Source organism: Choloepus didactylus, chromosome 3 (assembly GCF_015220235.1).
Source record: "Choloepus didactylus isolate mChoDid1 chromosome 3, mChoDid1.pri, whole genome shotgun sequence".
NCBI lineage: Eukaryota > Metazoa > Chordata > Mammalia > Pilosa > Megalonychidae > Choloepus > Choloepus didactylus.
In genome coordinates, this window is record NC_051309.1 from 106,688,747 (window position 1) to 106,710,632 (window position 21,886).

Consider the following 21,886-nt stretch of genomic DNA (forward strand, 5'->3'; position numbering starts at 1 on the left):
GAATCCAATTTCCTCTTGAATATATTTAATAGCTTCTTTGTGAATGAATCCTATTAGCATTTATTCATTCCTTCTGAAACCCACAGGTTCACAGGCAGAAAAATAGGATGTCAGAGTACTGTGTTTATTTCATAAAATACACTCTTCTCATGAAAAATAAATAAATTGCCTCAGTTATGTACTAGTCATGCTTTAAGAGAAAATTTATACTACCAAAAAGTTGAATAATATTGTTTATAAGAAATAAAGCAGTAAGAGTGACAATCCTTCAGATCTAAGTATCTCTAAAGGATCTTCCATAGACCAATTACTCACTCATTCCAAAATCACTTGTCATTGTATTTATCAACATATGGTTCAAGGACCATCCACATGAGAATCACCTGGTGAATTCATATCCCCAGGCCCTTCTCAGTCCTCCGAGGGAGGAAATCCACCTCATTCACAAAAAGCCCAGATATAAATCTTATGTATCCTAATGTTTGAGAACCACTAACTGAGTCCCTTTTATGTGCAAAGTAGGACAGTGTGGCAAGAGCTTATCACAGCCCCTTAATCCGGCTCCCTGCTTCTCCCTGGCCCTCACCCCCACATCCTGATATTGTCAACAACAGCAGAAGGATCCTTGTAAAAGTGTAAGTCAGATCTTGTCCCTCCTTGGCTCAAAACTCTCTGCAGGCCCTGAATGTTCTCCCCCATCCATGTTTCCGACTCACCTCCTACCACTCGTGTCTCCCCTCTGTTCCAGCCACCAGGCTGCCCTGCTCTCCTCCACACACGTGGGCCTCCTCCCTTAGTGCTTTTGCTCTAGGTTTCTTCTGCCAGGACCACTCTTCACTAAACATCTGAAAGGTGCATTACCGCATTTTGTAGGGGGACTTGCTCCAGAATCACCTTAACAGGGGGGCTTTCCCTGGCCACCCTACCAAGAACCACCATCCCCATCTCCTTTCTGCCTCATTTTAGCCTCTGTAGTACTTCTCATATCTAACATACTCACCAGTTTACTTATTTATCTTGTTGATGGTCTGTTACCCCACTAAATGTAAGCCCCATGACAACAGAGGTTGTTTTTCTTTTTTGAGGGGTGTCTGTTTTGTTTGTAAATGTAGCCCACTTGGCACACAAAAGCGCAAAAAAATATTTGCTGGCTGAATGAATGCATAAATGTCACAAATACTATAATTAGGAATTGAGGGGTTTTCTTTTCATTTTAAGTAAACAGGATTTTTCAGTCCCTTCAAATATTCTTATCAAGAATTCAAAAGCATTATTTGGAAATAAAATCCCATATTATTATCTAAAAGGGGGCTAGGTGGTGGCAGCCCTGGACCCAATGAGAAGGACATTAGAGCAGGGCAAAAAGACAGTGGGACAGCAGCAAAATGGGGTAGAAAACTTGGCCAACTATAGAGAAAATGAGCAAATAAGTAAACAGACAGAGAAAAGTGGCAGCCAGGTTTCCCGCTGTGGAAGAAGAAAGGAGAAATCCAGGAAACCTGTGGTGCTGGATTGAAATGGAGGTATCAGTGTAAACCCCTGGCTTTCAATATAGATATAGATAGACACACAAATAAATATAAATGTAAATATGGTATATATGTGTATTACATAAATATTTATATACATACACACATATACACACTCACATACATATACAGACACACAGTTCACAATTTTATCTACTGAAACCATGATAGGAATGAGCACACCCAGCATCCAGATCTTGGCTTCTGGAGAAATAGCTGATCTCAAGGCACAGACAAGAAATGTACAAGATGAGCCTGGAACATCTTACTGTGCCAGAAAGTAAGGAAATATCAAAGAATGATAGAGATGTCAAAAGCAAACACAAGAGAGTTTAAAGGGACTTTCACTGGCCAAACTGAAATAATTTTAGCATCAAAATAAATAATGATAGAAATGGATTATAACCTGATTGAATCCATGAAGCCATGCTAACATAAACATAAATGAATATATGAATGAGGAGAAAGTCCTTTCTTACAGTACAGCAACAACTAATAAAGGTAGAAGGAATACTAGAATTTTAAAAATCAACTTTTGGTAACTTCAAGCAAAACACCTCAATAGATACAAAACTAGGAGGTGAAACCGGGGTGAGAAAACTTCATGTTTTTGTATCTCTCTATACAATATTAATTAATTACAAAGGGGGAAAATGGTAACTTTATACTGGAGGAACCTGGCAGTTATCTTAATTATATGATAAAAGTTCACACTGCTAGGGATGGCGAAAATCGACATCATGTGCTACCCAATGGGATTCACTGAGAAGATCACAGTGTCGCTTGTGTGACTGTACAACCAAGAATTGATACTCTGGGTCTAAACATGAAAAACAATCAGACAAACCCAAATGGAGGGATATTCTACCTAACAACTGGCCTATAATCTTCAAATATGTCAAAGTCACAAGAGACAAAGAATGACCCAGGAACTCTTCCAGACTGATGGAGACTAGAGAGATGTGACAACTGGGTGTGATGTGTGATCCTGAACTGTATCCTTTTGCTCTAAAGAACATTATTGGGATAAATGGAGAAATTTGAATGGAGTCTACAGGTAAAGATATATGCGAGATCTTTTTTAGTATTCTTGCAACTTTTCTGTAAGTTTGAAATTGTTTCAAGAGAAAAAGAAAAGGAAGGATCTGGAAAATACAAAAGAACCTTGAATACTAGGAGCAAATGTAATACATCAAATAATCTGTGAATAAAACACCCAATGAATAAATGGGGAGGGGGGGAGGACTATTTCTTCCAAATGTTTCTATTCCTCTTGCTCCCATTCCTTCAAGAAAAACTTTGGGACTATATCTTGGCTTAGAATCAGCCTAACACAGTCATTTTTCCTTAAATGTAGTACAAATAACTCCCCTGGATTACAGTGGAAATGCAGCATTCAGCAGAACATTTGTCTATACAAAATCTGTAGTAAATCACGTCTCTCTTTCCCCTACGGAGTAGACACCTGATCCCCATGAATTGCTATAACTCAAAGCATACTTTTTACATAAAAATAATGATGAGTTTGAAAATAGAAAAAGTAAATCTTTTGGCTGGATTGCTGTTGTAAGCCAAAGAGAATGATTAAATATAAAACAAGAGGGGTGGAGGGAAGCAATGGTATGGAGTTATAAAGAAACAGATTGACATAGATTTTTTGAAACTGGAAGTTACAGGCAACATGCCTGGAATTCAGATACCAGTATTCAGAACCAAACAGTCTTGCAAGCATGTACAGCTCCCCTGACAGGTCAAAGATCATTACAACAAATACCACAACAATAAGAATCTCTGGATAACCCAAAATGTGCCTCCTTCATGACCTCCTTATCTCAAGTAATATTCAACAGTCAACAGTGTTCCCCACTTTAAACATAAAAGTACGGACATGCAAACCAAATACACTGATTATTCACTGTACCAAAGGATTCATCCGAAGTTTCCTGACCTCCCATAAAGCACGAGACTATTCAAAAAGTACAGAAGGGAAACAAAATTAATTATCATGCAATTTTACTGGAATTCATCTATATACTGTACAACAAAAAATGTCAATAGGCAACTGAAAGCACGCATGTCGTCAATGAGACTCCAGAAAACAACGAAGGATAGATGCAGTGCATCTCCCTAGTCCCTACTGATTTTGTTTTCATTTGAACTTTCTTCCAGCATATTCAAGCTGAGAAATTTTTCATTTAAAAATTGTGGAATTCCAGCTTCTTCTGGAAAACCATTAGATCTGACAACACTGGTCCACACAGCCAGTGGAGGACAGCAGCGTCCACACTCTCTGACACTTAATTACCTTCCCAGCACCAACACACATGGCTTGTTTTCTGCCTTGCCCCTGTAAGCACAGATATCCGCAACTCTACTTTTAAAGCAAAAAAAAAAACAAGAAACAAATATAAAAGCAATGTGTAGGATACCAGAGCTGAGCCGTATTTTATGCATTCTTCTCTAATAAGACATAAGAGGGAAAGTTAATATTAAGATAAATTACACTAACATTTTTCCAAATGGCAATTCTCACTAGAATCACTGATAAAGAGGTAAAGTATAGAATCTTAAATTGAAAACACTTTGCTGTGGAAACTGATATGCTTTAAAGTGTCTTACTTTATCAAAATGTGAAGTTATTTGTTTTGGAAACCTAAAACGAGTTCAAACCTCACCAACATTAACACACATACATTATCCTGTAATGTAAATAATTAACAAGTGTATTGCCCTAAACTGACAAAGAAATAAATATTACACTTTGTTTCTTATTATTTCACAATCTTTGAGTTACATACGATATTATATAAAACCAGAAGGACTAGGTGCTTTTGATCAGATGACCATGACCATGGGCAAATCACCAAGTCTGTCTGTGCCTCAGTATCCTCATGTGTACAATGTGAAGAAGAATAATGTCACCTATAAATCATGGGGTCACTGAGAGAAATGATGGGCTAATACACAGGCAGTGCATAGAACATTGCCCACCATGTCAGAAATGCCATACATGAATTAAAAAGAAATGAACACTACCGCCAAGCCTTGTATTATTTGGTACACTGACCTAAATTACTGATTAATTAGTTCTTGTGACTAAAACATCCTCATCTCTGGCCCTGGTTTGCAGAGCAAAAACCTGTTGGTCTTACCATCTTCTACCCAAATAATATTCCATTATTATCAATCTAACTTGCTGCTAAATCTCAAAAGTTATTAATAAAATTCTATGAGTTCTCAAATGGTTTATGGCCAACTACTAAAAGAGGTACTTAATTATAAACAATTAGCTCCAACCCAGTATCTAAGTAACAGAGACTTATCAAAACAATTATGAAGTTTCAAGAATGAAATCTCTGGAGCAGTAAAAATGCAGCATCCAAAAAAGGTCAATGTGGGGACGTCCAGTAAGCCAAGTTGGAAGCCTAAGAAACTCCAGGGTGCCGTCCCCATCAGAATCACTGAACAATTAGGAAAAATCTAGCAGCTTCATCCTCTTCAAAATTCCAGAAAACAAGGGTTGCGCTAACTGGGCAAGTGCCACATCAAGAAAATACAGTTATCCCTTCCACATCATGGTTTTGATATATCACAGGGCAGCATAAGAAATTAAATGGGAATTTGGGGGGAGTTTTGCGGAAGCTGCAGACGACATGCAAAGGCCAGCAGATGACATAGGAAAAGTTTAGAAAGTAAGAAATACATAAAATATATGTATAGTATTGTATAATATCAACATACTGTAATATTTAATACCAATAAGGTACTGTAAGCACCCCATAAAAGAAAAGGGAAAAATTCAGACTTCTTCTCTGGTACAAAGGAAGGGGCAAAAAATTTTGCACGGATTTTCCAGATCGTGGGGGTGCCGCACCCCTAACCCCTGCAATGTGGAAGGGATAACCGTAGCACTTTAAAAAAAGGTAAGAGAAGCTCACAGAGCCCTTGCTGGCGCCTCCTCCATCCCCTCCCTGATGCAGTGTGGAGCCAGCCTGCATTTCCCTGGTGGGTCCCTGGCCTTGTTCCCCAGGGAGCATAGCAACCCCATGTGAAAGACCGAACCTGAAAACACATCTCTGGCTCAGCCTCCCAGAACCTGTCCTGCAGACAGACAGCGCACAGACACTCAAGCAGTGTCAGAAATTATTAAGTCAAAGTGAACTGAGGCAAGGAATTCCCTGCTTTAAGCAATACAATAAAGCATCCAGGAGAGGGAGTCTATTTCATAGGGAGTAGAGGGGGCATTCAAATTCCTAACACCACAAGAAAGCACAAATCCAGGATAAAACATAGGCTCAGAAAAGAATGAGAGGACTCAGTACCCCCCATTCACCTCAGGATAACCTTCTTGATAAGAGTGCTAAACTCTGAAGGAGAGCACTAGTCAACACAGTGCCAATTGGAAAGACTGAAAAAGGTGTGTGGGGCATTAGTTTGTTTGCTTTGCTAGCATCGGGCACAATGAAAGCCCTATTGTATCACCAGCTGGATGCAAACTTAAGGAAGAGACTGCTCAGGGATTAAATCCCAGAGTTAATACTTCAAAATATTAAAATTTACAGTGTGCAACAAAAGATTACACGACAAATAAAGAAACAGGAAATGAAGACCCATCCAAAGGAACAAGATAAAAATCCAGAGCACATTAACAAAGACCACACTTCAGACATGCCAGACAAAGACTTTTAAAAACTGATTATCAATATGTTCAAGGGAACCCTATTTTCTGCATGCTTTTTCTGTAAACCCACAATTTCTCTAATAAAAAAAATTATTTAAAAAAGCTCAATGTGGGAAAAGACTGGTATTATTCTCAAAGATCGAGTCTGTTAGGGAAAGAATAAATGAAAGAATAAACAGATGAATGAATATCAAATGGGTAACATCCTGCTGACCACAAACTAGGGCTTTCCAGAAAAAGCAGACATTCTGCTTATATGTAAGAGTCATTGCTGAACTGTCTCATCATACTTACATAATCAGGTCATAATGACCTATAAAAATACTTGACTAAGCAAAAAGCCTTCACTATGTGCTTGCCTTATGTGCTGATTGCATTTGTGCTTCATGAAGCCCCTACCCTCACAGAAAAAACTAAGAGAGTCTTGTCACTGGATCTGAACACCAGAATAGACCAAGAGTAACGATGATGGACTCAGGATCTTCCAAAAGGTGCTCCTCTCCCATCACATCAAGGGGTGCACCATGCCAGGTATCTCCCTGCTGGTGATGCCAGTAATGCTACTTTAAACCTAACTCAGTCGAAGTGTTGACTGCCAGATCTTGGCATTGTAAAGGCAAGCACCAGAGGCATCCACAAAGGAAACGAACTATGTTCACTGAAAAAACAACTCGAGGATTTGAAGATCTTGTTCAATAAGAACCCGCTAACAAAACCTGAGTCTTCAGAAAGAAATGGTCTTTAAAATGGGTATACCTCCAGCAGTACTGCAAGTTTGGTTCAAGAACCACAGAGCAAAACACTTGTAAGCAAAATACAAGCATATTCAGCAAAAACAACAAGAAGCTCAACAACAGCAATTACCTGAGGACAGAGCTAAGACCAGTCCTTCTAAGAGAAGTATGGACACTCCAACACAGACCCCCTAAGGGTGCTTGTCCTGTCTCCTTAGTTTATACAGACAATTCAGTCTCATTCCAACCCAGCATATGTCCCAACTTTAGAGCACACACAGACTATTTCGTTCGCCACAAAATAGCCCATTTTGACTGCTGCCAAATTCCTACCCTAAACTGCCTCTATCCCATTTTGGAATCCCAAATTCTTCCCCCAGGCTTAGATTCTAATTCTTTTGTCTCTTCATCTCTACAAAGAACTTAAACAGCATTTTAACTTTCCTGTAAATCAAAAATTATCCCCAAATAGAAAGTTCATCCTCAAGCTCTGCTTTCAGGATACTAAGCCTAGGATAGATCCACAATATAATTTTTTTAAAAAGACCACATATCACATGGTATTCAGCCTGTTGGGAATTGAATCATGTCCCTTAAAAGACCTTTTCAAATCCTAATCCCTGGTCCTGTGGGTGTGAACTCATCTGTGAATAGGATCTTCAAATATTCTATTAAGATAAGGTCAAATTAAATCAGGGCGGGCCTTAATCCTATACAACTGGAGTTTTTATAAGCAAAGGATATTTGGATATGAAAGTAGAAGCCCCAGTAGGAGATGAAAAAAGATCACCATGTGACAGAGGTACATGAGCCACCATCAGAAAACAGTAGATTTCTGAGAAAGCATGGCCTGCCAATACCTTGATTTCAGATATCTAGCCTCCAGAACTGTGAGACAATAAATTCCTGTTGTTAAAGCCAAAAAAAAAAAAAAAAAAAAAAAAAATTATTTATATGGCTTTCCTTCACTGGGCTGAAAGCTCCCCAAGTATGGGAATCATCTTAAACCCTTTTTTACCATAGTCCCAGGCACAGGTGCACTCAATAAGCATCCCAGGATTGAATGCGTGTTGGGTAGGACTCTTGAGCCAGGGGAAGGAGTCTCTATATACAGCTGAGGAAACTGAGACTGTAGTGCAACAACTAGAAATGGCAGAGCCCCTAGAACCCACCCCCAAGCTTCCCTACACACTGGTATTTCCCAGCAGAAAGGAGAGCCTCTTTCCTCAAGAAACTTGGAATCCACTTAGAGAGCAAAAAGTTTTCTGAGAAAGCATTTTAAGTGCTCTATTTAGACAGTTATTACTGGGAATTCTAAGACCTCCTCTCCTTAAAATGAGGCATAGTGGTTTTTAAAGGCACTCAGAGCTAAGGATTTCAGGATGGTGCACCAGTGATGCTTAGCAGAGCTGGTTCACTGGGTCATACCAAGGAAGGGAATTAACTTAACTCATAAATCTCACACACTCCCTCTTTTGCTCACTGGCTGAGAAACTGCCACCTGGAAGGCTTAGCAGATGAAAAGCATTATCACGGTTCTGCTAGAATATTTCTGGTTGGGAGAGAACACAAGATTCCCGGATATTTAAAAAATCACGTAATTCCGGTGACCTCGTTTCACCCTTCTCTTCAGCCAATCCACACTCAGCTTGTTGTCGATACTTAACTGTTAAAGAAACCTTGCAAATCCTTTGCTGAATCATTTGGCTGGCAAAACCTCGTTGGGGCCTGTGAGTTTCCCACATGCTAATGTTCTGGCTCTGCTCTCCACAGCACTAGACTAAGCCACAGCAAACAGAGAGTGACCCTTGCATAAAATCTTCATCTGAAGGTGCCGGAAAGTGAGGAGGGCTTTATGACAACTCCTCTGAGCCCATCAGTGCATTCTGTAAGTCCAGCCTAATGTCCCAGAAGCACATAGCCTCAGACATGCATCTATCCCTGACCCTGGGATGTGTGCCTAAACCCATGAACTGAACACACCTGCACATGTGCAATCATGGTCCTCCCGTCCGTGTTTCTCTCTCCATTGCCTGGCATCTTTCATGACCATGTGGGCCCCCTGGAGACATCTGCAGATGCCAGACACTGCCGGGCCCACATGAAGGAAGCTACCACACCAAGGTCTGGTCCACCTGCTGCAGAGAAGCCAGGTCAGAGACGGGATTTTAAGAGTTGTTCTGTTTTGAGACCTCAGGCTATGGAATCTGATAAAAATCTTCAGACTAGTGTCAGAAAAACGTTCTTTTCCCCTGACGGCACCCAGCTATTTGAAAGTGCCTGCAAAGCATGTTCTCCCTCCATTCTTCAGAGCCTTTCCCTGAGGCAGGCAAGTGTCCAAGGCACAGAGGAGGGCAGTGAGTCTTTAGGGGCCTGGGCTGTCATAAGCCTTAGAAATCAGGGCCTCATGCTGCCTTTGAAGACTTTTATTTTGTTTTTTATTAAACAAGATTACCCTGGCATTCTCAGCACCACCCTCTTTGATGCACAGAGAAATTGAAGTAAGGCCCATTGGCGCACCTTCCACACGGTCCCCTGCTGACTGGAGACGAGCTTACCCTATAAGGAGAACAGCAAGGGCCATGTTTGCATCCTCAAGCCCTTCCAATCAAAGGGCTGCCAGTTTTGACTGGAAGAGGAACCTACCCTCGGCCACCCTGGGTTTATTTTCCACTCTCTAACAGCCTTGATGCTTCCCACTATAGTATTCCAACACTCCAGGCACTCAGGGAATGTACTTCCCTCTTCCGAATGTTAAAAACATGCAGGCCTCAGCTTGGCAGGTAAAATCACTGCCCTCCCCCCTACATGGGATCAGACACCCAGGGGAGTGAATCTCCCTGGCAACGTGGAATATGACTCCCAGGGAGGAATGTAGACCTAGCATCATGGGATGGAGAACATCTTCTTGACCAAAAGGGGGATGTGAAAGGAAATGAAGTAAGCTTCAGTGGCAGAGAGATTCCAAAAGGAGCCTAGAGGTCACTCTGGTGGGCACTCTTACACACAATACAGACAACCCTTTTTAGGTTCTAAAGAATTGGGGTAGCTGGTGGTGGGTACCTGGAACTATCAAACTACAACCCAGAACCCATGAATCTCGAAGACAGTTGTATAAAAATGTAGCTTATGAGGGGTGACAATGGGATTGGGAAAGCCATAAGGACCACACTCCCCTTTGTCCAGTGTAGGGATGGATGAGTAGAAAAATGGGAGGAAAAAAAACAAAATGCTCAAGAAAGTAAAATGCTTATGCAAAGAAACACACACGCACCCCATAAAAAGAGTGCCTTAAAACTTAAAAAAAACAAAAACAAAAACAAAAAAACCATGCTTCCAGAGTTGCAAGAACATAACTCCTCTTCAGCCAGAATCAGAATGTTGCAAACCTCCTCCCAACCACCCCTGATTCTCTTGCTCTAGGAGCCTGACAATGGAACCCTTTACCTGAATGACTTATCATCCTCGGGTTTTAAATGAGATATCCATATACTGCTTCCAGGCAACTTGAGTATCTTTGAAAATTTATTATTAATAATTACATGGGGACTGCAGGTGTAAACCTATACTGTCATGGGCGGACCAAGACCAAACAAGCAAAATACAGACACTGCCCTGGGTGCTGCAGTTACAAGCAAGGCTGTGTTAAGTGGAGAGTCCCTACCCTCTTGAAGCTGATGGTCTAGTGCAGAAAACAGACAAGAGTCACCCAAGTGTAGTAAAACGATCTAATTTAATTATGATGTGTGCTCTGAAGGAAATGTCTTGAGTGGCAGGACAAAATATTCCAAGGGTTAACCTGATGCGGGGACTGGGACAGGGAGGGACAGATAGTCTTCCCAGCTCAGAGAACAGCATACATAAAGTCTCTGAAGTGGGGAGAAATTCCAGGAAGAGAAGGCCAGAAGTCTTGGGTGGGAGAGTAGGAAGAAAGTGAGGCTGCGAGGAAGACGCAGGCCAGCTGGTGGGGGAGAAGCAGACGGGGAGGGTTTTAGGTTATACCAAGGGCAGGAGGAAGCCATGGGGGTCACTCGCAGCATGACAGCATCATGATCAGACAGACGGGACAAGACCATTCTGGCACAGGGTGAAGAGTGGATTGGAAGGAAAGTAGGAGGCCAGAGCAGTTGGGAGGATGGAGGCTTGGACCAGGGCAATGATGTAGATGGAATAAAGAGATAAGATGAGAGGGAGATGCAAGGTCACATCCATGGGCCTTGGTGATGGGTGAAAAGTGACAAGATTCAAAGACAGCTAAGCTGTTTCCTTATACAGCCCTAAAATGTTCTGTAAAATTTTGTTCATGCAACCTCAAAAATCACTAGCAACATAATTTTAAAAAGAAATGCAAACACTAAGAGTACCCTACCACAGTTTTCCCTCACTTGCAAACCAATGAATCTTTGAACAATCTAAACAAGGCAGATTCATCTAAACAGCTCAATTCTCGGTGTTTGTAGAGACCTGTTCAGATATGTCACTCAATAATACATTTGAAGATGGGGTTATTAGACTTCTGAGTGATACAAGATGTTTGCCTTTCATCTTCAGAGACTATATCCAAATCTCAAATCCTTTCTAGGACTGAAAATCTATAAAATCGTATCAGGTCCCCAATTATTCTATCTCTTCAGTGAACAATTTTGTTTTTAAACAGAATTCAAAATGATTGGTAGTCACCCTTTGAGACAATATAATTAATAAATAGAAAGGAATTGTTTAGGTTACAACGGCTACACCACCCAGTAACACTACCTCAAAGACTGAATTTTTATGAAATATATCACAAATAGAAAAAGGAACTCTGTCCAGCCTCTTTTACATGACAAGCCAAGAATTTCCATGCACTTAAGTAAAATGATCAACCACAGTAAAAATTACTAACAACTCTTTGTATCATATACTCTGGTTCAAAAGCACTGACACTTTTCAGTGACCTTGACAACACAAGCAGGCAAATACACACAGGGGTATCCAGAGCTGCCAAAAGGACTCCACTGTTAGTGAGTGACTATTAGTGAGTGCTGTCTCTATGACAGATGTGTACAAGGGGCCTTTACCTTACCCTACATATGACCACAAAGGAAAACTACCTGGGACCAAAGCCTGGATTATAGTACATAAAGTTTCTCTACCTGAGATCACACCAACTCAGATTTTCTAAGTTTCCATTTCACATATTCAAACACTATAAACTGATATGTATGGTGTTTGATTCACAGCAAACTGTTTTTGTTTCTACCTTTTTAGGTAACTATTATTTTCAATAGATTCAATTCACTAAAGGTGGTTTAATTTGTTTGCTATTATAAAGCATTTTATATAAGTCTGCAAGTAGGAAAAAAAAAGTCCTGTTAGATGCTTTGTTCCATTTTGAATTTTTAAAAATATATAGTCTCCACCCTCTCATCTTACCAGACACACCCAACTCCCTCAAAAAGAGAATCCCAGAAAGTATCCAGGAAACACAAAGGATGAATCTGTGGCTCTGGGAGAAAAGATATCACCTTGGATATGCAAAACGGTGACAGAGATAAATCTCTACAGATAAACAGGAGAACAGAAAAGGTTAGAATCAGGTGGAGATAATTAAATGATTAAAGGGTCTATAAACTCAACTGGAGGGACTGAGAATGAGATAAAAGATGCCTTATGTTGGAAACCCCTTTAGGTTTGAACGGAAATGGATCCCAGAAGTCGTGATGGTGCCTATTTAGGACTTGGAGTCCTCCACAACGAGGCTTGCAGCCTTGCAGGAAGAGAGCGGGGACAGGACAGAAGTACAAGCAGACAGAAAGCCAACTTTAACAGGCATTTTCCACTGCCCCAAATCTCCACTTTCAACACCTCATTCCTGCACTAACACATCTTTCCATTAGCGAGGGAAAAAAATACTAATTTACATTTGATCAATGCTTTGCAGTTAAATAAGCACCCTCACATTTTCTTATTTAGTTATTCATGCATTCAAAACAATTTATGGAATGCCTTTCAAGAGCCAGGCCCTGTCAAGACCCAGGATGAAACCCCATTCAGGTCCTGTCCCACAAGGAGCTAAAAGACCAGTGGGAAAAAACAGCTTCCCTGGAAATAGGCCTCCTAAGCAAATCAGCATTGAAGGGGATTATTGTGGTAGTGGCTATATGGAGAGGTGCAATCACAACATAATCCCTACATGTGAGGCAGGGATTTATTGATGAGGTCTTTATCTTCTCACCGTTGTTTACAATGGGCTCTAAGAGTGGACCTAGCTAGACGAACACAACCCTTCACACAAGACTTGACAACTTGTAAAACTCACAATTTAATAGCTGGCTTGTATTTTAACCATTTAAACCCATTTTGGTGTATCCTTTGGAAAACCATTTGCTGTGAATCAAACACCATCGAGTGGAAAACCGAGTGTTAATAGGGGAAGAAGAAAAAGAGACCGTAAAAAAAAAAAACAAAAAAAAAAAAACACAACAGATTGCCCAGAGCCACTCAAACTGAAAAGGGCTGGCACTCTTTAGCTAAGAGCAAGCTACAGTGCTCTTTCTATATGTCATCCAACTGGCCAGGAGGCAAACATATAAACTCCTTCTCTTCAGTTTCCAGTGGATGTAGGTATGTTTTTGCTAATTAAAAAATATTTCTGAAAAAGAGCTATAAGAAATATACACTAAAGAACTGAAAGGCTAAATGGGGTATATCTAAATTATGGGGTGGGGGTGGGGGGTTGAGGAATGTTAGGAAAGAATTCCCAAAGCTTGTAATCTGGAACCATATCTTGAAAGAATAACAACAGCAGAAGCAGCAACTAACCAGGCCCTGAGATAAGTGCTTTGTACTCATGACCTCTTTATTCTTTACAACTTTCTACAGTAGATACTGCCCTTTGGTAGAGAGTAGACAGAAAAGGTAGAAAAGTAATTGAAAAGCAGAGGGAGTTGTATGCACAAAGGTACAGTCAGGAGACAAATTCAGGGTTAGCCAATTCCCCAAGCCCCAATTTCCACAGGACAATGGGAAGAGGACCAGGTGACACCCATATACACAGTAAACTGCATTACAGGACAGGACCCCTATCTTGAGCGACCTGAATATTTTATTAATGCTTATTATATATGCCTATCTCTTTGCTCCATGCGGGTATAGCTGGGGCACAAAATATGGATGTTGGGGCATGAAAGGTGAGAAATAGGCACGGTCCATATAGTGAAGTAATCCTGTCCAAATTAAGAGTCATTTAAATAATTAAAGCAGGGGACTGCAAAAAGATCAGATTTACCACTAGAGAAATCTCCCTGCAGTTGAGTGGGAAAATGGAGTATTAGAGAAGGAAGGGAAGTACTGCAATAATACAAGTGAGAAATGGTAATGACCTGAACCAAGGTAGGGAAAGGTAGAGGAAAAGAGAATTAGAAAGCACACCAACCAAGTAAAGATTGAGCAAGTTTTATTATATTTGTCAAGTACTGGGCATGGTCTGAGATTTTTACCCTACATGCTAGCTAAGTTAGCCTACCAGTTTCAAGGATGCTGGCAAAGACATGAGATTCCTGGCTCAGAGACAAAGGACAGTTTATTACTCACAGCAATAGCAGTAGCTGCAGTAGTGTAAGGAAGGGTTAAGTTTAGCTTTCACATAAAGGCAACCTGGAGTAGGGAAAATGGAAACTAAAGACTGGCTCAAACAGGCTCCGTGGTTAAAGGGAAGGAGAGAGCCCCTGATGTAAGCCCAGAGTTGGTGCTAGCTATAATCAAAGGCAGGAACTCTCAGCAGGAAATTTAAACTGGATGAGCTCACTTGGATAGGCTGTACAATTCAAAATCTTGAAGGCAGGCTACTTAGCTCTCTCGGATAGGCTATAACCTCTGGAGAACCCAGCCAATGGAGAAACGGGAGGGACCTGCGTATTGGGTAGGATATAACTATCGCCATGTTCTTTTTCTGGCATGCCTGCCATGTGTCTGGCTGTGCGTCCGTTCTTGCAAGATTGTGAATAAATTCTTTTCTCCTCCACAACCGGGTGAGTGTTTTTAAGGTATAATGCTTGTTTCTAACAAGTAGCAGCATTTGCACCAGTTCCCGCAGATCCAATTTCCACAGGACAGAGCAAAGAAGGTCCGAACTTGAAGAAGGTACCTCTGAACTTAGGGAACCTGGGTACTTTTTAATGGATGTCTATCTCCCAAGCTTTTGGCTATATAAACATCGCTCAAAAGACAGTCCAGAAAAAAGACAGTCCACACCTCAGCTTGCAAGACACACAGAAATAGGAGAGACCTAGATAACTATCTCCCAACATACTCACTTTTCCTGTGAGGGAACTAAGGGTCAACAGCTTAAAATGAGTCAAGGAAGCATAGGTTGCATAGCTAGAAAGTAACAGAAGGGGGATTCAAACCCACACCTTCTAGATGCCAGGTCCCTGTGCCTTCCACTATTTTTCAATACATAAATCATAGTGACTCCTGCTGATGGTACAGGGGTAGGGGGATGATAATACATAGTTCCTCCAGCCTTTCCTAGAGTTTGTCTGGCCAGGCCCACCTGGGTAAGGAACCAGGCACATACTAGACGCTGGTAACTCAGCCTAGCTATAAAGATAGTGGAACAACTTCTTGTGCTGTATGTTTCAAAAATTGAATGGTAAAACAGAGCTAGGCTTTGTTAGAAAGCAACAGTGGTATATCTGTATGGGGGGGTGGGGTCAGGGGGGAGGACTTCACCCCAAGTTGTCTACTAGTCCCTTCCTAAACCACCAGCAAAATGTTAAGTTTTACAGGAGAATGAATTCAGAATGGTGAAGTTTTTATGTTAATTCCCAGTCTTTAAACTCTAAAATTACTTGCAGAAATATGCAATAAAAATAACTTTACATATAAAAATTATCTGTTAATCTGTGTTTTTAAACTTGCTAACACTTCTCAGATATAAATTTGAAAAGAGAATTTACTCTAGTTTTAATTTAAAAACTATTAAACGGAAAAAAAAATTGGTTGGCAGACTCTTCATTCTGACACAAATATACTGGCGTCAAGATAGACTATTACCTCATAAACAAGGGTTAATTGTTTTGAATGTGAATGATCAAGCTTATTCATTCATTATCATAAGCAGAAAAAAAAAATTCTTACTTGGCTTCAAGAATACAGTACACAGGTTAGGCAACTGCTGTTCTCTTGTTCTCCCTGGGCCTATGGGGATCAGCCGAGAGTGGACTCTGGTCTGAGGTTTCTCGGCCCACTCTGCAGGGTCCCAAGGCATCTGAGCAGCCCTCAGCAGACTGAGGAACCCAATCTCTTCAGCCAGGAGCTCCCCAGCTCCCAACAGAACCCCTCACTCCACCCCATCCCACTTCTATGCCATCAAGTTCCTCTTTTTATGAGTAAAAGGTATGGATGGTACTTATCCTAACAGAACTATCTGAGCCCATAAAACTTAACAGGTCCACCCAATCATATGCCACTTACTTAAACCTTTGAATGACTGCCTTTGCCCCACCCCAATGCATGCAGAGCTGACACACTGCACAACTCCAAGGGAGCACCAGGCATATCCTAGGGAGCTGTGTAGTTCACAACCTGTGTAATCATATGCAGCAGCCCTCAAGGATAGGGAAATCAGAGTTCATGCACTCCGCACAGAGAATTCCCCATTACAAGTCACGTCCAGATCCATGAATGTTTTACTTAATCCATGAATCCCCTACATTCTGGCAGCCATCAATTGATGGCTGCTGGCAGTCAGTAATGTTCACATACTATTAAAGGAATGAAAAATATTATTTAGAATTTGGTTCTGACTAAATGTCAAAAAGATCCACCTTAGACACAACAGAAATAGAGTTTCAACATCTTAATTCATAGATTTGAGCCCTGGGAGTCCTCTCTCCATCTAGAATCTTAATTTCAGGTCTAATTACCATATAGACATAATATTCTTTTGATGGAGAAAGAAGCAAAAACCTATGGCATGTAGAAAACAAATAAAGACATATTACAAAGCACCTAAAATGAGGTCCTAAACAAATGTTCTTTACTTTCAAAGGTGCACAACTGTTAATTATAAATGCTGCTCTAAATTGCCTAAATCAGCTCAGAGGTGAGCTCAGTGTCATTCTCTAACAGGCTGGCTAACTGCTTGAAAACAATTCATTGCACAAATATCAAAAAGCAAACTTAAAAATTATCTTCACCAGTCCAATTTCAACAAAACCTGGTCATTTCTGACAGGGGCTCTCCCTGCCCCTTCTTAGCTTCGGCCCAATGTCTTGGCCTGCACTTTCCCATCACTGTATTTTCTTTCAAGGCCAAGATGTCTGACAATCTCTGCGTCTTGCCCTTGCCCCTGAACCAGCTAAAGTTCGCGCCTCCTGGGGCTGCCTTGGTTCCTGACATTGTGTACTGCCCCACCCCTGCCACCAATCATACTGGGGTGCATTGTCCTGCTTCCGTAAGATCAAGTGTTCACATGTATCACAGTTTTACAGTTTACCTGGCTAAACCATACCCGGATTATCCAGTTTACCTGGCTTATCAGGATACAACAGTTTTTTGTAAAGATCCTTTGTCTCCCTTGGTCCCCTGGAGACACATGGCCAATGGCTACAGATCTGATATGCCTGAGGAGCCGCCCACCATAAACAGGACACATCTGAACACATTTAACCAGATACATCAACTATTAATACACCAGTATCAAGTTTTGGACTTGCCTTTACCTTACTTAAGAACCAATAAGTTAGCTTCTTACTGTTTCATGGAAGCTGGAGGAAGACAAGAGACTTCTGGGTCAGAGACAAAGGACTTTATTATCCACAGCACGGCACGGCAGGCAGTAAGAGCATCAAGCTTGTGTCAGTTCTGCCATAGGACTAGCTGCCAAAGTCCATAGTGGTGGTGTGCAAGAGCCTGGATGGAAGTGGTACATGTAGTGGGATGTGCATCACAGCTGAGGAACACTTAGCTTAGGGAACCTGCCACTTTGTAGTAAGCAGGAAGCAAGATCGCTCTTTGTCCCAGAGAGGCATTACCGCAGCCCTCACGGTTGCTTGCTACAAACACAACACTGGGAAATGGTGGGGGTAAAGAGCATTCTTTGCATGACCAGCAAGAAAGACCCATGGAGGAGTATCTCCCAACAACTTACGAATATTCCTAAATTCAGATACTATCCTTATGGAGTTCAGGGTCCCAAAATCTCCTCCACATGAACCTCTACTATACTCTTCATGTCATGGATTACAAAAGCAACAACCTATGATCCTTGTTTGAGTCTCCTGGCCTAACAATAGGAATCTACTGGTTCATGGTTTCAGAGGTTAGAAGGCTTGCTTCCTCCAGGGTCAGTAGCTTCTGGCTGGCCAGCAATCTTTGGGATTCCTTGGCTTTTCCATCACATGGAATTGCACATGGTGGGGTACTCTCCTATCTCTTCCAGGTTCCGTTAACTTCTTGCTGCTCTCCATGGCTTCTCTCTCTGTGGCTTTCTTCATAAGGCCTTCGCTAATAGGATTAAGCTCCATCCTGATTCAGTTGAGCCACACCTTAACTGAGTAACCTCATCAAAAGATTCTATATCTAATGGGTTCATACCCACAGGAATGGGTTAAGATTAAGAACACGTTTTTCTGGGGTACATTCCAAGGCAACACAATCCTCATTAGAAAGGTACTTTGAAATATCCCATAACTTAAGTGTTTAGTCCAATAGCACAGTCTTGTAATCCCCCAAACATATCTTTCCCGCAATAGGGTAGCCCAAACCGGCCTTTGCTTCTCTTTCTCCTTCCGGCTTCAGACTCTGCCACCTTTGGAAACTTATCTATGTTTAGAAATGAAAAAGAAATTTAAAAATAAACTAATAGTGAATAGGATATAAGATGGTCTCAATCTGGGATAAACTTTAGTTTCAGATTCTTCATCTGTATAGTTGAAAGAATAGAAATCACTGATTCTAGCACATAAAATGAAAATGATCTTATAAAACTCCACTTGGCAAATGCTCACACTCTAAAAGGCACTATCTTCAGGGATGAGGACAGTTTTCTTCTACTATAACATCAATGATTATTTAGACTTAAATATTTACTTCTCATACAATGAAAAATAATTTAAAATGAGATTCCTTAATTTCAGCAGCCCATAAACACCATTTGTAACAAAAATGATAAGCATGTAAATATAAATTCAATTAGAAAATTTGTAATTACCATTAGAGTAAATCATATATTAATAAAGTAAATAGTTTCACAAACATACCTACAGAATTTTTGCTGAGGGGCCCAAATGAAAGCTAATTTTGTTCCTACGCTAACAAAATTACTTTACATTCAACTAACTTATTTCAATTAACAATTATTGAATACCTACTATATTTAGGTAGTTTCCTAGGTATATATATATATATATATATATATATATATATATATATATATATATATGTATATATATATATACATGTTATTTTACTGGAGCTATAATGTTCTGTATATATTACCATTTTTCAAAAAAAAGAAAAATGCCCAGGTAAGTCCATGGCCTCAAAATGACCCTCTAGGTAAAACATAAGAAATGCTGGCACTTGTGGAGTAGAAACAGAAAGCGATGCCAGGAATGGACATGGACAGCTGCAGCTAAATGTGAGAAGAAACTAGGGTCCAGCAGGGAGGAGAAGTAGCAGCTGCCCTGGCTCGAAATTGCTCATATAGATCCAGTTGCCAAAGGAAAGCATGGAGATGGGAACTCCACCAGTGGGTGAAGACAAAAGGAAACAAACAAAGCTTGCCATTAGTGAAAACAAAGCTTGCCATTAGTGAAAAGTTGTATGATACAGGGTACACTTCCCAAACAAGAAAAGCTGAGGTTCCTGGACACTGACAACACCTTTTCCAGGTGACAATGAACTAAAAGCTTGCATCTGCCCTGAAGAGGCATCTATTTGGCACCTTATTACAGTGCCAGCCTTCACTAGTGGTCACCCATGTTGGGCACTGTGTTCTAGCCTATGGGTACATCATCTCATTGAATTTTTATGATTATCCTAAGGGTAGGTTTATTAGCCCCTTCTGACCTAAAAGGATCAATCTAGAGTGATACAGTAATTGTCGATGGTCACACAGCTTGGAAGTGCTAAGGCCTACATTTGAATGCAAGCAGTCTCACTCTTAACCACTGTCTTAAGCATTGCAATATTCTCTGCCTGGCATTAGGAAAAAGGGGGGAAAAATTTAATTACAGACATAAAGAGCAAATGTCCACTTTAAAAAAAAACCTGTATCTCTTACTATCTGAAGCTCATCAGTGTAAAACAAACAAAATAAATTCCATGGTATCTGCATTGAGTAATGAAAAAACAAACAGCACATATGTGAATCTGTACATCGAGATCATCACTACAGAATTTCAAACACCTAATAGCTTGTTTCAATGAAATATGAACAATATTAGAGATGACAAAGAATTTCAAATAACACCTATGCCACCAAGCTTAATCTATTCAATATGCACTTTTATGTGCAAATTAATTGGAAGACTTTGTGTTTTCTCCTAATTTAAAGCCACATATGGAATCCATATGAAGCACGAGTTTTTGAGTCTGTTCATTCCAAAGCACAAGAGTAATATAATAAATACCCTGAGTGCTTACTTAACATAAGCAAAGTTGATGTTAATCAAGATGACTGAGCCAAAACTGCTTAGTAGAACCAAATGCAGTCAAAGCACTCTGACTTGGAAACTTGGGAGATCAGCATGCACATATCCTATGAAAAGCACAGGCCAAACACCGACTTCATCTGGGTTCCAGTGTAAATGGTAAACAGATGCCTTCTCTATCACCCTCTCAGCAAACACATGACTCATGGATAAAATCTGCAAGGGTTCCCACCGTCCCCTCTGCACACTGAGGCAGAGAATGTCAAAGCCCACCAGAATGCCAAGTTCCCAGAACAACTTTTATAAATCAGGGGCTTTTGCTTAAGACTTTGCTGAAAAACAAAGGATTCCACCACTAAAATGGAAAAAAAAGGTAGGTTAGAGTGTTAACAACTAGAGGTCTAAATGATTTTTAAGGTCTCTTTCTACATATAATCCCAAAGATTATACAGCCAGGACTGCAAAAGGCCATTTAAAGGATAGCTCCAAACACTCAGGTGCTAAAAAAAAGAACATTGAATTAAATATTTGACAGCCGTTCCAGTTCAAGATAATTTCAACCTTCTGGCCTTTCTCAGTAGGTTAACCTTTTTTAAAGAGTGAGAAAGAGATTTAGTTTCCCTAAAAGCAAAAAGCTCTGTCTTCTCAATTCTGAAATTAAAATCACAGGGATAAGGGGGTGGGGGAAATTCAACAGAAAGGACACTTAAAATAAAATAAAAAAATACATTTTGAAAGGTTCATAGTAATGACAAATGATCTGTTAGTGCCTCCAACTAAGATTTAGTAATTTCATAGTTCAAAGAATTTCTTTTTTATTCTTCATCTAAGAACCAAAAATATAATAACGGTCTTTTTTTTCTGCTTATGTCTTAGATCCTAAAACTGGTCCCTGATTTTTATATTTAACTTTAAAACAATGTTTCATTTAGTTTGTGTATTTACAGTATGTGGTGATAAGGAAATTTTAGTTTTGTATTATAAATGAAAATGTTTAGAAGTCATATGGGCATTTAGGTAGTTTCTCATTTTTTTTCTCCAAACAGAGAACACATGACTACTTACAAAACTATCTAAGGGTTTACATCAATATTTAATACTCATCAAGGATATGTTGATATATATTGATAGTATATAAAACTCCAATGAAATATCTAATATTTAAATGGAAAATGTATGTATCACAAAATAGAAAAACTATTTCAGTCCTCTTTTTAGTGAACCCTGGGCCCTCACTTCTAAAACATTGATTTTGCGTCTTAAAAAAAGATGAGTAAAACAATCTATTCAAACTTTGAT

At 40.1% G+C, this 21,886-nt stretch overlaps 1 protein-coding gene and 1 pseudogene across 1 annotated transcript in view; one reads left to right on the forward strand and one right to left on the reverse strand.

Moving 5' to 3' along the window:
- The window catches only part of TSPAN5 (tetraspanin 5), a 176,718-nt gene that overhangs the window by 139,205 nt on the left and 15,627 nt on the right, over nucleotides 1–21,886 (reverse strand). The gene's annotated exons all lie outside the window — the stretch shown is intronic.
- LOC119529068 lies at nucleotides 6,735–7,371 on the forward strand (annotated as a pseudogene).